Consider the following 13,672-nt stretch of genomic DNA (forward strand, 5'->3'; position numbering starts at 1 on the left):
GGCCAGGAATTTCAGCAATATAGGGAGACCCCCATCTCTACAAAAAATTAAATACAATTTAAAAATTAACCAGGCGTGGTGGCATATGCCTGGGGTCCCAGCTCCTTGAGAGAGGATAAGGTGGAAGGATCGCTTGAGCCTGGGAGGTCTAGGCTGTGCTGAGCCATGATCACACCACTGCACCAGCTTGGGCAACAGAGCAAGACCCCATCTTAAAAAAGAAGTTAACGGTTTAAAAAATAGCTTCATGACTCAAGTCACTGCAGCTTCAGAGTTGTTTTAGCTTTTAGATAGATGGAAGTATCTTAGCCTTTCCCATCCTGTGTGCAATTTAACAGCATCCCTGAGTGTATTTAACAATATTACTTTTCACCCAAATTCTCCTATTCATTTTTTAAATTCACTTATTTTCACTTATTATTATTCATTCAACAAACATTTATTAAATGCCTACCTACTATGTGCTGAAGCTTTGCTGAGCGAAAAGATGCAAATAAAACATTATCCCTGCCTTCAAAGAAATTCATTGTATAGTAGGCAAGACATAGAAGGAAATATGTGTTTCTAATTCAGTATTTTTTAAATCAACAATTCAAAAAAAATTAAATGAGTTTTGTAGCATCCATGGTTTTGTAGTGTGATCATGTCACACCCCTGACAGTTTAACCTCTCTGTGGGTTCCATAGGTTTTAGGATAAACTTGGAATTTGTACACATACCCTGCCATAAATGTCCCTTGTTCACCACTACCAGGACAGCTCTTTCCTGCAGTAGAGTGACTTCTCACAGCCCGAGTTGTGCCTTCTCTCTCTTTCTCATCCTTTGCCTATGCTGTGCCCTCTACTTGGCACGCCTGCTGCTAGTGCTTCCTCTTTTGCTAGATTATTCTTATTTTTAGGAGTTTTCTCTGGAAAGCTTCCTCTGACTCCTTTAGCTTTGTCTATGCACCTCTCCTCTTAGCTTCCATGGAATTACATGCATATCATTATTACAGCATTTATCTTTCCCTTTAAGTTATTTCTCCTGGTAGAATATTCAGTCCTTGGAAGCAACACTATCTTATTTATCTTTGAACCTAGTACCTATCACAGTGCTTTCCTTCATAATATCTACTCAATAAACTCCATTGACCTAATGCTTTACAGAATAAATGAATACACTTGTATATAAAGATAAGTCTGATAGAAGAAGCTATCATAAGGAACTACAAGAGCACATAGAGAAGCTCATAGCTCAAAATGGGTATAAATTTAGGGGGCAGTCAAAGACTTGGAAGCTCCACTGCTGAGGTGGTGTTTTCTGTGCCGATTTGGAAGAGTGGCTAGGAATAAGCCAGGCACAGTGATAGAGGAAGGAATGCTTGCCGATATGAACTAATGTCCTCATGCTGAAGAAACAGCATGTACAATGGCACAGAGTGGGTGTATCAAAGTCTTTTTCAGAAATTGAGCAAGACAGAAATAACTATGTAGTCATAGTCAAAAGGAGAATACAAGGTAGCTGCATTTTTCATTTGGTCATTCCTACTCTTACGTTATAACTGAGCAACTGGGTTCTCCACCGTCCCTTCATTCTGTTCCCCCTTCCTGTCTCTCCTGGCCTGCCTCTCTGCTTCCCTATTATTCTCTCCTCCCATCCCCATCTTCCTTTGCTTATTTTCTTCCTCCTTTCTCTTAAAGCAACAGCTGATTACAAGAGTTTGATCTTGGCTAGGCGCAGTGGCTCACGCCTGTAATCCCAGCACTTTGGGAGGCTGAGGTGGGTGGATCATCTGAAGACGGGAGTTCAAGACCAGCCTGGCCAACAAGGAGAAACCCCATCTCTACTAAAAATACAAAAATTAGCTGGGCGTGGTGGTGCACGCCTGTAATCCCAGCTTCTAGGGAGGCTGAGGCAGGAGAATTGGTTGAACCCGAGCGGCAGAGGTTACAGCGAGCTGAGATCACGCCAGTGCACTCCAGCCTGGACAACAGAGTGAGACTCCATCTCAAAATAATAATAATAATAATAATAGTAATAGTAATAATAATACAAGTATTTGATCTCTCACAACTCAGAACTTTTTGGAACTTATACACACTGACCTACTCTATTTTACAGAAAAGGCACATATTGATCAAAACAGACACAACATCTGTAACTTCTTACAGCAGTTACAGCAAAAAATAGGACCCAGTCTCCTAACTTCTAATGTAATACTTTCAGATTCTCTACGATCAAGCTGCTACAACCTTATTCTTCCAGAATTAAAAAAATCTATTTAAGCTCAAGGAAATAGTTTTAAGAAGCTGCTTCCTTTAAGACATGACAACAGTTTTTCTCAATAGGACTGTGAGATCAACTTCCTGGAGATAGCAATTATGTGAATGTGGAACATACATTGTTTGAGAATGTATATGAAGAGTATGAATATTTCCTCCTTGTTAAAATATATTTTTATATCAAAGTGCCATGTATGCAACAGAGTGAGGAATTATTAATGTCTGGCTGGCATAGGCCTTCATTTTAGGAACCCTGTGTTAGATGGAGTGGCTCTGTTTGTGTGAATTGAGGGGTAAGAAAGCATGGTAAGTGGAGCCAACAAGATGTTTGAGAAACTGCCTCATTCCTGATGAAACCTCAGGTCTTCAGCAAAATTATTAGACAGTTGGAATGTTTGGCGCGGGGCGACCTTTAGTGGAAACTGACACATGACAGGCCTGTTTGCGTATGTTGGTTTAAATTAGAAGTGAGAAGGCACCCATTGGAGCAGCCACTACGAATACCTGACGAATACCCACTCCTCGTTCTTATTTATTAATAGAACCTCATTTGTTCAGGGTGAAATTGTACCCAGGTACACAGTTCTCATCAATGAGACGCGAGTGATGGACTGATAGGGATTTGGGTTTCCTAATGTAGGTGACTCCTCAATTCCTCCTTTTCCCGTTTTCCTGCCAATAGTATGATCAGGCTATTACTGGTGCAGCAGCCACCTGGCAAGCAGGAGGATAATGAAAATAGAGGACCAGAAAGATGAAAAGAGTCTGAGTCAACGATGACCCTGTGGAGCTAGACTGGGAAAAATACTCCCCTATTTGACTGAGCCATTGCTGTTGCATTTCTGTTACACGCTGCTAAAGCAGGTCCTAACTGATCAATATACCCAAACATAGGAGAGGGAAGAGACGGACCGTGAAGAAGTAAGCTGGAAGATAATTTGCAGAAATCATGGCGAGGGTGTTGAATTTTTCACAGACCATGAATTGGGAAGTTCGAAGAAACTATACTCCAATTCTGAGGAAAATGGAGCTTCCATTGTAGGTCTTTGCAGCATTGTGTAACAAGCATTTCCGTTTAAGATGGATCTATGTTTGTCCTGGATCTATGTTTGTCTGGCAGAGCCTATAGGTCTTAGGTGGTAGGAATGGCACGAGTCTGTTTACGTGAAAGTCTAAGAAGCCTCTGGCGAACTCATTCTTAAGGGGAAAAAAAGATAGTTCAGTAGAAGATTGTTTCAAGTATAATGGACTTGTCAAAGGCAAAACATTATGCATAGGATTTTTATATTAGATTGCTCTCTGGCCAAATGCCTGAGGACTCCTGCCTGAGTTCAAGAACAAGGAGGCTGCAAAAAGAAAGAGTAAAGCTAAAATGGACATTTTCTAAATACCCTCCCTAGGATGGTTAGCACCCAAAATATCAAAATTCTTGATACTAGTTTGATAGGCATAATTGTGCCGAAGACAATCACTCCGGTGGTGGCAAAAAGATTGCTAGAAGTGACAGGCATTGCAATGACAATTTCAGTGACCTCAGTGTAGTCACTAGCATCTTGGCGTAGAGCTTTGCATGTGCCCTATATATAACATGAGTATCGACACAATCTATGGTAGTCATAATTCTATATAGATGTCTCCTGTCCCAAGATTCCCCAAAGCAAGTTATTCAAACATGAATCTAGGCACTGTGCTAAAGGGACTCTGCAGATGTAATTAAGGTTACTATCAGCTGACCTCAAGGTAGGTTGGGCCCAAGGTAATCACATGAGATCTTAAAAGCCAAGGAGGAAAGTAGAAAAGTAAGGCAGGAGAGATGAGGCAGGAGGGATCAGAGAAAATGAAAGTGTGAGAAGGACCTGACCTGCCATTGCTGGCTTTAGCAATGAAGGCAGCCATGAGCTAGGGAATGTGGGTGGTCTCTAGAAGCTAAGAAAGACCCCGCTGCCAGCTATCAAGGAAAAATAATCCCAGTTTAACAGCCACCCAGAACTGAATATTGCCAATAACTTGAAGCCATTTTAAAACAAATTCTTCCTCAGAGGCTCCAGTAGACCATGCAGCCTTCCTAATACCTTGATTTTAGCCCGGCAAGATCCATGTTGGACTTTAGATCTATCAAACTGTGAGATAATACATTTTATATTAAGCTGCTAAGTTTTGGTAATTTGTTACAACAGCACAGGAAACTAATACAATATTTTGCCTTTTTGTAATTATTTCTCGGTACAGTCATCTGCCACATAATGACATTTTGGTCAGTAACTGATCACACATATGACAGTGGTCCTGTAAGACTGTAATACCGTATTTCTACTGTACCTTTTCTGTGTGCTTAGATATGTTTAGGTACACAAGTACGTATCGTTGTGTCACAACTACCTACAGTATTTAGTACAGACACATGCTGCACAGGTTTTTAGCCTAGGAGCAATGGGCTCTACCATATAGCCCAGGTGTGTAGTAGGCTATACTATCTAGGTTTGTATAACTACACTCTATGATGTTTGCACAATGATAAAATCACCTAATGATGCATTTCCTAGAATGCATCCCCATCATGAAGTGATATATGACTGTATGTTTTTCTCTCCTGCTAAACTCCCAATCCTTTAGGGCAAGGATAATGTGATCCAGTTATTTACTTGTCTATTTCTACTCCTCCTAACCAAGGCTTCCCCTCTATTTTTTCCTTTTTGATATGAAATCTCCACTGTCTTTCCTTTAAAATATTCATAGTTTGTTTTCAAATATCTTTTCAAGAACAATGGTTGTATTTGATTATTGCTAAGGTCTTATTGCACAAGGGAAAATAAAGTGTAGCTTCATTTGCATCTCAAAAAATAAGAGTTACACTTAAAATAGGCATGTATATGTTGCACTGATTCTGCTTACATTGGCTACAAGGTAAAATGTATGTACATTGGTACATACGTTGGTTGCTCCTTACCTTCACGTTCACTGGCAGAGTTGCAGAGATAGTGTTACGCCTCTTTCATCCCTCAGTGATTTAAAGTTGTACTTATATCTTTTCATTACCATTTGAATTTTATTGCTCCTACATTTATTTGTATTTAATTCACGTTCCCAGTAGAAAATATATTTTAAAATAATTTTGTTTTGAAAAAAGGAGAAAATGATATTTTAAGAATCACAAAAGTGAAAACTCTTTTCTATTTTAAAGGATTTTTTAAAAGGTAAAATTCTGAGTCTTATGCAGATAAAAAATGAACATATGTGGAAATTTTTATGTAACTCATTATTGATGAGGGAGCTGGTAAGATGTTAAAATCTGTTCAGATAATCCAAAGAATAATCACAATTATAAATCAGAAATACTGAAATGAACATGCAAATAAAGGCAAAATTGCTTCTTCCATAGTACAGAGGAAAAAAAATCTCTTTAACATCACCTAATAGAATATGTTTGCATGGCTATAAACAAGAATTATTTTGCATCGCTATCAGTTATCTACAACAAAGGTATTGCAACACAGATCAATGGCAATAAAAAGTGCAGAGTCTGGTGGCTCACGCCTGTAATCCCTGCACTTTGGGAGGCTGAGGCTGGCAGATCTCTTGACCCCAGGAGTTGAAGACCAGCCTGGACTATATGGCAAAACCCTGTCTCTACAAAAATAAATAAATAAATAAATAAATAAAAATACAAAGCTTAGGAGGGCATGATGGTGCAAGCCTATAGTCCCAGGTACCCAGTACTATAGGAAACTACAAACCTCTATTGTTAGATTTGTCATCTATTATTCCGTACAAAAGCATTCTATGGATTCCATTGCTACAATCATGTTTTGCACATTGGGATATATAAAATAGTGGAGGAATTTTCTGTTTCAGTGGAAATTTATGCATATTTACAGCACACTCTTCCTGGTACTTCTGACTCTATGGGGGCTCTGCACTTTTTTTTTTTTTTTTTCCAGACAGTCTCACCCTGTAACCCAGGCTGGAGTGAAGTGGCATGATCATGGCTCACTGTGGCCTCGACCTCCCCTGCGCTCAGGCAATCCTCCCACCTCAGCTTCCCGAATCAGGCACATGCCACCATGCCCAGCTAATTTTTGCATTTTTTTGTAGAGACAGGGTTTTGCCATATTGCTCAGGCTGATTTCAAACTCCTGCACTCAAGCAATCCACCCTTCTCAGCCTCCCAAAGTGCTGGGATTACAGGCAAGAGCCACTGTACCCTGCCATAAATTTCTTAAATGTAGGAGGAATTAGTGCTTAGGTCTGTAAGACTGTCTAATTCTACTGTTCAGTGTTAGAAATCACACTTGCATCTCACACCAAAGCAGATCTTCCAACCTGGTCTCTATCAGTAACATTGATTTAATATTTGCCGTTTTATTTATCAAAATGTTCAGAGCCATGGGCAAGAAAGAAGGTGCTAACTTAGGAACTCCTCAGATTAAGCATAAACATTCAAGATAATGCTACATTTTTTAAATGTAATATTTGCTATGCTTTGAATGTCCCCTCCAAATCTCATGTTGGAATTTAATTGCCGTTGTGAGGATATTAAGAGGTGGATCTTTAAGAGATGATTACATCACAAGGGCTTTGCTCTCATGAATGGATTAATACCATTATCATAGGAGTGGGCTTCTGATAAAAGGATGAGTTTAGCCTGATTTCCTTTTCTCTGTCTCCTGTGCTCTTGCCCTCTCACCATATGATGCTTTTCTCTATATTACAACATAGCACAAAGGCCACCAGATGAGGCACTGTGTTCTTGGATTTACCAGCCCCCAGAACCATAAACCAAATAAACTTCTTTCATTATACATTATCCAGTCTGTGGTAATCTATTATGACAACAGAAAACAAACTGGAGACAATATTGCTTTGCTATTTTTAAAATTTACCATGTTAAAAATAGTTTTCTACGTTTTCATCTCAAATACAAAGTTCTCGAGGTGGAGCATAATGTATTCTATTGTTTGTTTCCTTTTCTGTCCACCATGAGAACACTTTTTACATTATTTTAAATTTATATTTCAATCAATAAAATTAGCAAGATTAATGTTTTGTAATACAATCTAATTTTAAATTAAGGAATTTATATTACAATTATCTGAGGGACCTCAAACAAATCACTTAGGCTCTCTAAAGCTTAGGGCTGTAAACATTTCAACAAGATAATCTCTTTGTTTCCTTTATCTCTTACCTCATTTTACTGTGATTGACATGGTGGACTGGTTTGCAAACATATTAATCATGGATAATTTTGGCAGAAGACCGCTGTAGACTGGTACTTACAACATTCATTTCTACATGCAAAGCAAAATGTAAGTTTCCTCAGTTAATGGAAATTTAATGAGTTTCACCATTAAATATCAGTTACTTAATGTCAATTTTAAATTACCTATCTTAAAAAGCACTTATTAATACCTGATATCAGATACTGTGTTATTATATTATAAATACTAGTATCATATATGTGAATGGTCCAATGACAATATGACTAACCAATTCGGTCCATTATTACTTGCTAAATTGAACATTGAGAACTCTTACTAAATCATCAATGATTTGAGATTCACATCTATATATTAATCAATTACACAACTCATTGATATTATCAGGATTATTCAATAACTTTAAAATGCTTAGAATTCTAAGGTTAGCACTGCACTGCTGGTTTGTAAGTCTCTGCTATTTGGGATGTAGAATTTACATTTCTTTTGATTCTACATTTTAATATTTAGGAAAGAAATTTTCAAAGATGAGATATCTGATTACAGCATTAACTATCTTACATATTTAGTATGTAATATTTCCTATACTAATTATCCAACAAAATGCTTATTTTTAATCATTGCCATAAAAACATAACTAGTGTTTTATGATACACACACACTTTCTATCTCTCTCTGTCTTACACACACACACAAACACACACTTTTTCAGTTTCATTATCACAGTCTTTTACATGTAATTTGTTAGCTTGTAAGGTGGGTAGAGAAGAGAAGGGAGGAAAAAGATATGTTTTGTGGAGTTTAAAATATTTTTTACTTTCCTGAATAAATGCATACATCCTTCATGAACCTTTTAAAAACGATTTAGATAAAGAAACATGATTTCCAAATAACTGCTGTCATAACCTTATCCACTCCCTTGAGAAAACTGAAGTATGGCCAACCAATTTTCAGATGCTTCAGTCTGAGTTCTAACACTACCTTCCCTAAAATAGTCAGACCATAAGTCATACAAATACATGTAGTTTGAAGGCTTCCCTGTTGGTTCTACATCTCCAGGATAATAAAAGTGAGTTCAAAGTAAAGCTAGTGAAATTATCATTTACAAAAGCAAAAACTTACCAAGCGTAAAATGGTAGTAGGCAAGAATAAGGGCAATGTATGAGTTATTGCTAAAATAAGTCAAGGATCATTCCTGTCTGTTCTTATAGCCATATCATTCTCCTGCTTCTTCCACTGTTCCTTTCTCTTTACTCTGACACTGCAATTTACTGACAACATGTAAAAATTAAACTAGATTTAATTTTTGCCCTGAAGTTCCTCCTTGTATTGCCCTTTACTGGCTGAAAAGACCATTCTGATCCCTCCATTTTTCTTCTAAATTATATTTGAAAATGAAAATGTGTTCCTTATTTTATTTCTCTTTGCTTGTATTTTATAATAGGCAGAAAAAATAAGCCAGGTTGTAGCTTCAATACTCTGCCTGGAAATCTCCTTAACTAGATCATCAATTTTCCACAACGCTGCAAACAGCAGTGTTGACAACTTTCCACCATTATGTAACAAGGGTCCTTTTTCCTTCCACTTTCTGTAGAAATTTCCTTGCTTTTCGTGAAACATTGACAAACAGCCTCCTTGATGCCTGTCAGACTTCCATCCACAGCACTATCCCCAAAACAATGCCCCATCATTTAGGTTTCTTTTTATTTGGCTTTGTCTTTTTTATATCACACCCCACTCCTAATGCCAAATTTTGTTCCAGTTATCTATTGCTACCTAGTAAATTACCTGTGAATAGTCACATATCTATGGCTCAAGAATTCAGAGACTACAGTTTAGATAGTTTTTTGTTTATTTGTTTGCTTAAACAACAGAAATTTATTTTCTCACAGTTCTGGAGGCTAAAAGTCCAGTAACAAGGCACTGGCAGGGTGGATTCCTCTGAGGCCTCTCTCCTTGGCTTGCAGACGGCTGCCCTCTTGCTGCCTCTTCACATGGCCATCCCTCTGTACACTTGCATCACTGGTGTCTCTTCTTATAAGGACACCATTCATACTGGATATATACTGAATCATTTTGTTTTGTTTTTTTCTCCATAATGCTTGTGATCTCAGCTGAAAATGTTTGAATAGCAAAGAATACACAAACGGCTCAAAGCTAGAATCATCCAGAGGCTTCTTCCTGCACATGTCTGGTGCCTAGGCAGGGATGACTTGAAGGCTGGGGTGCAGCTGGGACTTTAACAAAAGTGCTTTCTGTAGTCTCTCCATGTGATTTGGGCTTCTTCAAGCATGGACCCTGGGTGAATCTGGATGTCTTAGGTGGTAGGCTAAAATGCCAAGAGCAGATGCTCCAGCCCCATAGCAGAAGTTGCATGACCTTTTATGACCTAGTCTTGGAAATTACATACCATCACTTCCACTAATCTCTATTTGTCAACACAGTCACAGCTCACTCAGATTTAAGAGGAAGGGACATAGACACCACCTTTCAATAGAAGAATATCAAATAACCTGTGGCCATACTTTAAAACCACCATAGTCAGGCACTCAAACTAACCAATAAAGGTCTAATAGTAAAGCTAGAAAATGTTCCTCAAAAAGAGAATAAGTTCTTGCTGGAAGTAACAGCTTTTCTCCAAGAACACAGTCAAGGCCTCTCCAAGAACACAGGAGGCCTCTTCCAGGGTCTTAAATAGCCTCAATTCAGCACCCTAATTAACCACAGATCAGACACAATGCATCACTGATCCACCACCAAGTGGCAGAGCTGGTAGGACCTCCTGGAGAGTTTCGTTAGCTGTGGTACTCCCTCAAAGCTGACAGCTTTATGAATTATACTTGGTTCTTGATTAATTTTAAAAGAACAAATTTCACATCTGATACCATACAGTCACTTTCTATCTGAAAGAACGATATCTGAAAAAATATCTGAAAGTCACTTATTCTGAAAGAAATAGAACCATTATTCATTTCAGAAAAAAATTGTGAAAACAACCACTATCTCAATATTCTTGCCAACTGAGAACATGTTGGTTGATGAAACATCTAGAATTTCGAGGTTGATATGTCAAATAATATAGTTAGGTCTGGCTATCAAACTACTTCACTCTTCAAATTGTATTATTTATTCTATTTTTCTTACTGGCATAGTCGCCTTTTGTAGGAGTGAAAAAGAATTTCTATTTTACTTGTTAGTCAACGTTTTATGGAAACTGGTTAAATCTTTTTTTAAAAACTGCATATTCAATATCTCAAACAAGCATTAAACAAGTAATTCTTGCTTTGAATTTGTGATTGTCAAGAAAACATTTAACTCAAAATCACAGAAGTAGTTTTAAATAAGAATCCCACATGAAAATACAATGATCATTTAAATCAGAGGTTGGCAACGTTTTTCCTGTAAAGGGCCAGGTAGTAAATAGTTTAGGTTTTGTAGGTCATAAGGTCTCTTCTGTCCGTACTGTTCAACTCTGTTACAGCAGCACAAAAGCAGCCATCAGAGACAATAGAAATGGCCGTGGCTGTGTTCCAGTGAAGCTATTTTTACAAAACAGGTGGTGGCTGGATTTAGCCCCTGGGCTTTAGTTTATGGAGCCCTGATTTAAATCGAAGTGTGTTTCTAGGACCATCAACATCAGGCTCACTTGGGAACTTGTTAGAAATATAAATTCTTAGATCCCACCCCATATGTGCTGAATCAGCAACTGAGGGGTAAAGCCACAATCTGTGTTTTAACAAGCTCTCTGTGTAATTCCAAAGTGAGTTAAACTATTAGTGTATGTTATGTAGATTTTCATCAATATGTGACAACTTTGCTTACACAATATTGATTAAGAACTATTAAAAAGAGTGATGGTTTCCAATTCTGTAAGAACTAGATAGCATTTTTACAGCATTATTAGGCAAATTGAGCCAGAACACTGTATTTGTAAACAATGGGCCCTTACACACAGACTTTAGCTTATTCTTTGTGTACTCTATTCCAAGCAGCACATAGTAGGTGCTCAAGAAAGACTTTTTTTTTCTTTTTCTTTCTTTTTTATTTTTTTTTTTGAGATGGAGTCTCACTCTGTCGCCCAGGCTGGAGTGCAGTGGTGTGATCTCGGCTCACTGCAACCTCTGCCTCCCAGGTTCAAGCAATTCTCCTCCCTCAACCTCCTGAGTAGCTGTGATTACAGGTGCGTGTCACCACGCCTGGCCAATTTTTTTGTATTTTTAGTAGAGACAGGGTTTCACCATATTGGCCAGGCTGATCTCGAACTCCTGACATTGTGATTCACCCGCCTCGGCCTCCCAAAGTGCTGGGATTACAGGCGTGGGCCACTGTGCTCAGCCAGAAGAAAGACTTTTTAAATAAACAAATTTAAAATAAGAAAAGATGAAAAAGCCTGTATTCACTGATTTTTCCCTAGAAGTATAGATTGACAAGGAAACTCATTAACCAGGCTATTACAATTCTTTGGCTGTCTAAATATTGAATGAATGAATAAAAGAAGGGGTCAAGAAAATAATCTGATTTTTTTGTGAACCATAAAATAATATTCTATATACCTAAATAATTTATAAGTAGCAGAAATAGAAATATGCATAATATTAAGCACTGAAAGAGGCTTATGGAAAGATTTGCATTTTTCCTTCCAGTTTGAAAATTCTCATGATTCTCTATCTACAAAAAGTGAAAACAAAGTACTTGAAAGGAAGAAAGATTTCCAAAATGTTAGAGCAATTATGGGACAAAGTTACTAAGGGAAAATAATGTGAACGGTTCCTCAAAAAGTTTCTGCTTTCCTCAGGCCCACTCTCAACTCCCACCCCAAACTGTCCCCTGGCTTAAACCCTTAAAGATGACCGGTGAAAACAAGGCTGGACTTAGACCAGATTTGGTAAAACTACGTTCTCCAGAAGAGGGCATAAATGTCAATTCCAGAATGTTTCCAGAAATCATGGTCCTTAGACGTCTTAGTTTCATATAGGAGTCCCTTGAAGTGCTCAAAAATTTGCCTCTTTTTTTGTTTGTTTGTTTGTTTGTTTGTTTGAGACATCTCGCTCTGTCGCCGAGGCTGGAGTGCAGCGGTGCGATCTCGGCTCACTGCAACCTCCGCCTCCCGAGTTCAAGCAATTCTCCTGCCTCAGCCTCCCGAGTAGCTGGGACTACAGGCGCCCGCCACACCCGTCTAACTTTTTGTATTTTAGTAGAGACGGGGTTTCACCGTGTTGCCCAGGCTGGTGGCGAACTCCTGAGCTCAGACAATCCGCCCGCCTCAGCCTCCCAGAGTGCTGGGATTACAGGCGTGAGCCCCTGCGCCCAGCCCACATAGTGATTACTTTTTAGCATTGTGATGGGCACATGGTATAAATTTATCAACATTTGTTTAATGAGTGTGTGAACTCACTAGACACCCACACATATATGCATATCCGTCAGTGTTTCCACATATATAGTAAACCAGACATTGTAATAAAAATACTTTTAATTTATTGATCTATCTGCCTATGTATCTATCTTTGGAATTTTTCACAATATCCAGTCTTCACAATATTACCCAGGAATCAAAAAGTCCGAACGAACTAGTTTTGATCTGCTTTTCTGAAATAGTGCAGGAGGCAGGCAAAATCGTCCATGAGCAGGGACTTTAAATTGATTTTTAAAGTAGATTCCTGATTTAAGCGATTCAGACAGTAACTAGTACAGTCATCTCATTTTATAAATAATATTATGTGTTTAATCATTTTATATCTAATAAACAATAAACAACAGAGTTGATCTCCCATGAGTGTTTTTCAAACTGTGATTTGCAACCTATCAGCAGATCATGAAATCAGTTCGGTGGGTTTTGACCAGCATGTGTGGTTTGTGTGCGTGTAAACAGAAAAGATGAAACTTCAGAGTGAAAAAGAGCTATTAAAAGGATTACTTTATGAAACTTTTATTTCAATTTTACATACGTGTATGTGATCATATGTAAAAAAAAATATCTTGCGAGTTGCAACCCAAAAAAGTTTGAAATCTATTGATTCAATAGTGCCAGATTATGGCTTAACTCCTAATTCTTTCATTTAGATTCTTCTCAACTCATCTTTAATATTAACCATAGAATAAAATGTGTTAACTCTACAGTGGAACTAACCATATCAGTTGGAGTAAATTTCAGCAGTACTGAGAGACTCATTAATAAAAACTGCACAACGCAGTGTT

Source organism: Pan paniscus, chromosome 14 (assembly GCF_029289425.2).
Source record: "Pan paniscus chromosome 14, NHGRI_mPanPan1-v2.0_pri, whole genome shotgun sequence".
In the NCBI taxonomy this organism is placed as follows: domain Eukaryota; kingdom Metazoa; phylum Chordata; class Mammalia; order Primates; family Hominidae; genus Pan; species Pan paniscus.